We start from the raw sequence: 8,190 nt of genomic DNA, 5'->3' as shown, positions 1-8,190 counted from the left end.
ACATTGGAACCAACCACCTTATTCCAAAACACCACAGACAGTGACAGGATGCTGCCAGGGGTGGAGACTAGAAGAGGTATTTGGTGCCTGTATTGGTCTGCTCAGGGTGCCATAATAAAATACCATGGGCTGAGTGGCTTAAACAACAGAAATTTATTTTCTCACAGTTCTGGAGGCTGGAAGCCCCAGTTCAAGATGCCAGCTGATTCAGTTCCTGGTGAGAGTTCCCTTCCTGGCTTGTAGATAAGCCTTCTCAATGTGTCCTTACATGGCAGAGAGAATGAGAACTCTCTGGTGTCTCTGCCTCCTCTTGTAAAGACACCATTCTCATCAGGTTAGGGCCACAGCCTTATGATCTCATTTAACCTTAATTGCCTCTTGTTGGGAAAGGCAGTCTTTCAGGCATGAGGCTTTGGCTTGGAACACTTCCTGACCAAGAGATAAAAGCTTGTGGCTTGTGCTGAGCTTGTTGCCTTGCTTGGGAATATTTTTCCCTGTTTCAGACTTAATGCGTATTCCTTTGCTCCACTCTCCCCAGAGGGTTCCTTCACCCCTTCTACCATATGATGACACAGTGAGAAAATGGCCATCTATGAAACAGGAAGCTGGCCCTCACCAGACACTGAATGCCTTGTTCTTGGATTTCCAGCCTTCAGAGCTGTGAAAAATAAATTTCTGTTGTTTATAAGCCGCCCAGTCTATGGTATTCTGTTATAGCAGCCCAAACGGACTGACACTTACAGTATACAGTCAAAACAATTTTCCAAAGTTACTTAGGTCATCTCCCTTTTTCCTATCCCCTTCAGTGAGTTTATGTCATACATCTGTAAAACATATTCATTTGGGGCTTCCCTGGTGGCGCAGTGGTTGAGAGTCCGCCTGCCGATGCAGGGGACACGGGTTCGTGCCCCGGTCCGGGAAGATCCTACATGCCGCGGAGCGGCTGGGCCCGTGAGCCATGGCTGCTGAGCCTGCGCGTCCAGAGCCTGTGCTCCGCAACGGGAGAGGCCACAACAGTGAGAGGACCATGTACCGCAAAAAAAAAAAAAAAAAAAAAATTCATTTGTCATAGTCTTCATTCCATCTTGAGATCCCCTGATATCCTAGTTAAGATGGGGGGTAAAATTTACATATAGTAAAACTTCAGTCTTTGTGTACTGTTGCATAGGTTTTGACAAATATCCAGAATCATGTATCCACAGCCACAGTACTGTATAGAATAGTTTCATCACCTAAAAATTCCCACGAGCAGCCTCACCTGCCCTCAACACTCGGCTACCACTAATCCTGTTTTCTCTCCCTATAGTGTTGCCTTTTTCCAGAATGTCATATAAATGGAATCATGCAATATGTACTCCCAATATTTTGATTAGCAAAACGTTTGGAAATGATTACTCTTGCTGATTCAGATATATCTAAAACAATTACCAATATCCACCTAATCACCAAATTGGGAGTCAGCTTCAATTTACGGCATTTTAAAAGGACTCTTCTCTCGGCTCTGTATGTTAAATTATCTAAATTTGGAAGAATCTTTTTTTTGGCCGCACCATGTGGCATGCAGGATCTTGGTTCCCCAACCAGAGATCGAACTTGTGCCCCCTGCAGTTGAAGTGCGGAGTCTTAACCGCTGGACCACCAGGGAAGCCCCTGGAAGAATCTTTTTTGAGGTGCTAAAAGATTTTCTTTTCCTTCAAAGACAAAAGAGAAAGTACACAGAAAGCCGTGTTATTCGGCTGACTTGCTTTCAATCCCCTCTGTTTTCTTTTTTTTCTTTGGCTGTGTTGGTTCTTCGTTGCTGCATGTGGGCTTTCTCTAGTTGTAGTGAGCGGGGGCTACTCTTTGTTGCAGTGCATGGGCTTCTCATTGTGGTGGCTTCTCTTGTTGCGGAGCACAGGCTCTAGACACGTGGGCTTCAGCAGTTGCAGCGTGTGGGCTCAGTAGTTGCAGTGCACGGGCTCTAGGGCTCATGAGCTTCAGTAGTTGTGGTGCACAGGCTCAGTAGTTGTGGCGCACGGGCTTAGTTGCTCCATGACATGTGGGATCTGTGTAGGCTGCGGTCCTCTGACCCCCGAGGCCCTCCTGGTTCACTCATTCCTAGGATCCTAACTTTTACCATGGGCCCTTGTTATCTGGACCTGTTCCCCCTTGTCACCAGTCTCCCCTTAGATATCCACATGATATCATGCAGCTGCATCCATAGATAAGAGACCTTGCACCCTGCCTGTTGGGTAGCCCAAGGGACCTACAGAGGTCAGCCTGAGGCTGCACAATCCCCTCCCCAAGGCAGTAGGATTCATTACTTCCACTTTGGCCAGATTAGGCTGCTCAGTCTTCTCTGATAAGCTGTGAATTTTCCCCACTGCGTCATCCAGTGGCTGTTGTGTCATCCTTCCCTGGGCTGTCAGAGCACATGGCCTGAGCCTCTCTTTGGTCCTTATCACAGGCTTCCCTGTGTTATTGTCCATGTTCCGACCTAGCCTAGGCCTCTGCTAGGCTGTGAACTCCTTGAGGGCCAAGTTTGTCTGACTCCTTTCTGCATCCTTTTTACCTTGAATCACGACAACTTATTTATAAATATATTTTTCTATTATATTCTGAATTCCCTGCAAGTAAGGACTGTGTCCGATTCCTCTCTTTGTCCACTGCACCCGGCACAGGGCCTGGCACAGAGTAGACAGCAGTAAAGTTATGCTGAATGAACAAAGGAGTCAAAGGCCCTTGGCCTTCTGGAGCTGAGAGGCCAGGGCAAGTTTCCCCATGGGAGAAGCAAGTTGTGTCCCTCTGTGGCTTGCACTCTCAGCCTGCTGAATACTCCTAAGTGAGTCTTCTCTGTGGGGGCCTGTATCCAGGCCAGTCACAGCACTTCCTGGGAATGAGCTGCTCTCTGGCTTGAGCTTGGTCCTGCCTGGGTATCCCAGGATCACAGCCCAAGTCTAAAGCCAAGCCTTGACCTAGGGTTCTTATTTCACTGGCATTTCCCCTCTGTCCCTGTTTGGATTTTCTGTAACTGACCGACTCCAGGGAGATGCTGGGGCTCAGCGTGTTTGAGCGTGCCTTGGCTCTGTGCTACCATGTGCCAGAAATGATGTCTGTACTGTAAGAACTACCATGACTCTTTGAAACAAGGAAGATGAATAAAGAGCTTTATTCTGATGGCAATAAATAAATAAATAACCTGGTTTCAAGACTTAGTGTAAAGCTATAGTAATCAATATAGTGTAGTACTGATATAAACAAATAAATAATGGAACAGAATAGAATCTAGTTATATTTTAAAAACAAAAAAACAAACTCATGGAAAAGGAGATCAGATTTGCAGTTACCAGAGGTGGGAGGTCAGGGGAGGGGGTGTTGGATAAAGATGGTCTAGTTATAACATAAATAAGTACCAGGGATGTAATATGAACACTGCTGTATGTTATGTACGAAAGTGGTTAAAGGAGTAAATCCTGAGTTCTCATCACAAGGAAAAAATTTTTTCTTTAAGTTTTGTATCTATATGGATGTTCACCAAACTTATTGTGACAATCATTTCACGATAAATGTAAGTCAAATTCTTATGCTGTATACCTTAAACTTATACAGTGTTATATGTCAATTATATTTCAATAAAACTGGGAAAAAATTTTTTCCAGACAAACAAAAGGTGTGTGAGTTCATCCCCACGAGATCTGCCTTACCAGAAATAGTAAAGGGTGTTCTTCAAGCAGAAGCAAAAGGATGCTGACATCGTAAGAACATGAATGTGTAAAACTCACTGGTAATGCTATAGTCAAAATAAGATTCTCTAATATTTCAATGTTGTTGTGTAATTTACTTACAACTGTAGTTTAAAAGTTAAAAAGGAGGGAATTCCCTGGTGGTCCAGTGTTTAGGACTCAGCACATTCACTGCCATGGCCTGGGTTCAATCCCTGGTCAAGGAAATAAGATCCCACAAGTTGAGTGGTACAGCCAAAAAAAAAAAAAAAGTTAAAAAGGAAATGTACTAAAAATGACCATAATGACAAAACAAAAAGACAATCCACTGAATGGGAGAAAATATTTGCAAATGATATGACCAATAAGGGATTAATATCCAACTCAACATCAAAAAACAAACAAACAAACCAATTAAAACATGGGCAGAAGAACTGAATAGACATTTTTCCAAAGAGGAGATGCAGATGGCCAACAGGCATATAAAAAGATGCTCAAGGTCACTAATCATCAGAGAAATAAAACCACAATGAGATTATCACCTCTCAGCTGTCAGAATGGGTATCATCAAAAAGAACACAAACAACAAATGTTGGTGAGGATATGGAGAAAAGGGAACCCTCCTACACTGTTGGTGAGAATGTAAATTGGTGCAGCCACTGTGGAAAACAGTATGGAGGTTTCTCAAAAAACTAAAAATAGAACAACCATATGACCCAGCAATTCCACTCCTGGGTATATATCTGAAAAAAACAAAAACACTAATTCGAAAAGATACATGCACCCCGATGTTCATAGCAGCATTATTTACAATTGCAAAGATATAGAAGCAACCTAAGTGTCCATCAAGAGATAAGCGGATAAAGAAGTTTATATATACATACACACACACACACACACACACACACACATACACTGGAATACTTAGCCATAAAAAATGAAATTTTGCCATTTACAGCAACATGGATGGACTTGGAGGGCATTATGTTAAGTGAAATAAGTCAGACAAAGAAAGATATATACTGTATGATATCGCTTATATATGGAATCTAAAAAATACAACAAACTAAGTGAATATAACGAAAAAGAAGCAGATTCACAGAGAACAAACTAGTGGCTCCCAGTGGGGAGAGGGAAGGTGGGAGGGGCAATATAGGGGTAGGGGATTAAGAGGTACAAACTATTAGGTATAAAATAAGCCACAGGATACTGTACAACATGGGGAATATAGCGATATAGACTATATAGATATAGTTATATATAATAACTATAAATGAAGTATAACCTTTAAAAATTGTGAATCACTATATTGTACACCTGCAACTTATATAATATTGTATATCAACTATACGTCAATAAAAAATTAAGTAAATTTTAAAAATAAATAAATGAAAAAGAATGCATTACTAAAAATGATAATGGTAACTTAATCCAGAAGAAAATTCAGAATATTTAAATTCTCATGGTTAGAGAAAATTAAAAATTTAAATTTAAACTTATATGCATATATTGTTACAGATAAGCATGATATGATGATCAACAAAATATTTTCAAACACAAAATATATTATTCAAGGATAAATATCTTTGGGAGTATAGTGGAATAGAAATATGAGTTAATAAAAAAGGAACAATGGAAATTTTCTAATTCTTATGGAAGAGTGTACTAATGTATTTTAAATGGATTATGGTAGTTATAAAATTATAGCATTTGATTTCTCATGAGACATTTAGAAAAAGTTGTAATAATTTCATTTTTAAATGTCAATTCTTACCATGTGCCAGAAATTAAATGCTTTGTAACAAAGAAAAAATACAAAAACTGTAACTACCAAAATTTCTTATTGGATATACAATGTTAAAAATGTATCATCAATAACCTAAATGTGAGGTTACCTAAAAGTATACTAAAAGTATAAAGTTTCTATATGCTATCAAAATGGTTATCAGCTTATAACAGAATGTTAAAAATATAAGACACTTTATGTAAGCTTCATAGTAATCACACACAAAAGAAAACCTGTAGTAAACACAAAAAAGATTACAATAAAGGAGTTAAAGCACACCACTACAAAAAAAGTCATCAAATCACAAAGGAAGATAGAAAGACAAAGCAAGGAAAAAAGAATCTACAAAACAGTTAGAAAACAATTAATAAAATGGCAATAATAAGTCCTTACCTATCAATAATTACTTTAAATATAAATGGTTTAATTCTCTAATCAAAAGACAGAGAATGGGGCTTCCCTGGCGGTCCAGTGTTAAGACTCCACGCTTCCACTGCAGGGGGCACAGGTTCAATCTCTGGTCGGGCAAGTTCCACATGCCGTGAGGTGCGGCCAAAAAAAAAAGACCAAGAATGGCTGAATGGATTAAAAAACAAGATTCAATGACATGCTGCCTACAAGAGACTCACTTTAGTTTTGAGGACACACACAGTGTGAAGGAATGGAAAAAGATATTTCAAGCAAATGGTAACCAAAAGAAAGCACAAGTAGCTATACTTAAGACAAAATAGACTTTAAGATAAAAATGGTCAAAAGAGAAAAAGAAGGTCATTATATGATGATAAAGGGGTCAATTCCTCACCAAGACATAACTATAATTAATATTTATGCATCTAACTTCGTGGTACCTAAATATATAAAGCAAATACAAACAAAACTAAAAAGAGAAATAAAGAATAGTACAATGATAGTTGGAAATTTTAATACTCTACTCTGAACAATGGATAAATCATGCATGGAAAGAATCAATAAGGAAACAGCAGATTTGAACAACACTATAGACCAAATAGATCTAACAGACATAGAGAACATTCCATCCAACAGTGGCAGAACACACGTTCCTCTCAAGTGCACGTGGAACATTTTCTAGGATAGATCGTATGTTAGGTCACAAAACAATTCTCAACAAAAAATAAGATAGAAATTATATCAAGTATTTTTTCCAACCACAGTAAAATGAAACTAGAAATCAAGCACAGGAGTAAAGCCGGAAAATTCACAAATATATAGAAATTAAACAACACACTCCTGAAAAGGTACATTAAAAAATATCTTGAGACAAATGAAAATGAAAAGGCAAAATACCAAAACTTATTACAACTGATACCACACAAATACAAAGGATCATAGAGACTAAAATGAACAATTATACACCAACAAATTAGACAACCTAGAAGAAATGGAGAAATTCCTAGAAACATAAAATCTAGCAGGAGTGAATTAAGAAGACATCTGAGAAGACCAAAAATGAGTAAGGAGATTGAATCAGTAATCAAAAACCTCCGAACAAAGAAAAGTCTAGGACCAGATGGTTTCACTGGTGAATTCTATCAAACATTTAAATAATTAATTCCAATCCTTCTCAAACTCTTCCAAAAAGTTGAAGAAGAGAAGACACTCCTAAGCTCACTTTATGAAGCCAGCTTTGTGCTGATACCAAATCCAGATAAGAATACAAGCAAAGAAAACTACAGGCCAATATCCCTAATGAATATAGGTGAAAATTTCCTCAACAAAATACCAGCAAACTGAATTCAAAAGTACAATAAGAGGATCATACACCATGCAAGGATGATCTTTCAACAAACACAAATATATATAATTTATATATAATAGATATTTATTTATATATTATATAAATATTACATAAATATAATTATATACTATATAACATACAAATATATAATATGTATGTATATATACCTGACATTATTATTATATATTATAAAATAATTATATGTATTATATAATGTATAATATATAATTACATGATATATGCAAATATATAATTTATATATACTATAGAATTTAAAATACAAATATAAGAGATTTCCCTGGTGGTCCAGTGGTTAAGACTCTGCACTTCCACTGCAGGGGGCATGGGTTTGACCACTGGTCGGGGAACTAAGATCCTGCATGCTGCACACTGCGGCCAAAAAAATAAAAATAGAATAGAATAGAATAAAATAAAAATATGATACTTCACATTTATATATACAGTTGACCCTTGAACAACACGGGTTTAGACTGCATACGTCCATCCACTTATACACAGGATTTTTACAATAAATACATACTACAGTATTACGCAATCCTCAGTTAGTTGAACCCTCCGAGGTGGAACTGTGGATACAAAGGGCTGACTGTAAAGTTATACCAGGATCTTTGCCTTTGCAGGGGGTTGGCACCTCTAACTCCTGTGTTGTTCAAGTGTCAACTATATATAATAATTATATATTACATATGATATACATAATAATTATATATAAATATATACAAATATATATAATTTATATATAAACATATATAATTTAAAATATAAATGTGATACATCACATTAATAGAATGATAGACAAAAATCAGATGATCATTTAAGCAGAAAAAGCAGTTGACAAAATCAACATCTATTCATGACAAAAAACTCTCAACTGAGTATAAAAGGAATATACCTCAGGACTTCCCTGGTGGGGCAGTGGTTAAGAA

This window comes from Delphinapterus leucas, chromosome 4, assembly GCF_059928025.1.
Source record: "Delphinapterus leucas isolate spDelLeu-1000000601 "Yukka" chromosome 4, BTC_Dleu_Yukka2, whole genome shotgun sequence".
Taxonomy (NCBI): Eukaryota; Metazoa; Chordata; class Mammalia; order Artiodactyla; family Monodontidae; genus Delphinapterus; species Delphinapterus leucas.
Note: the sequence above shows the minus strand (reverse complement) of the source record.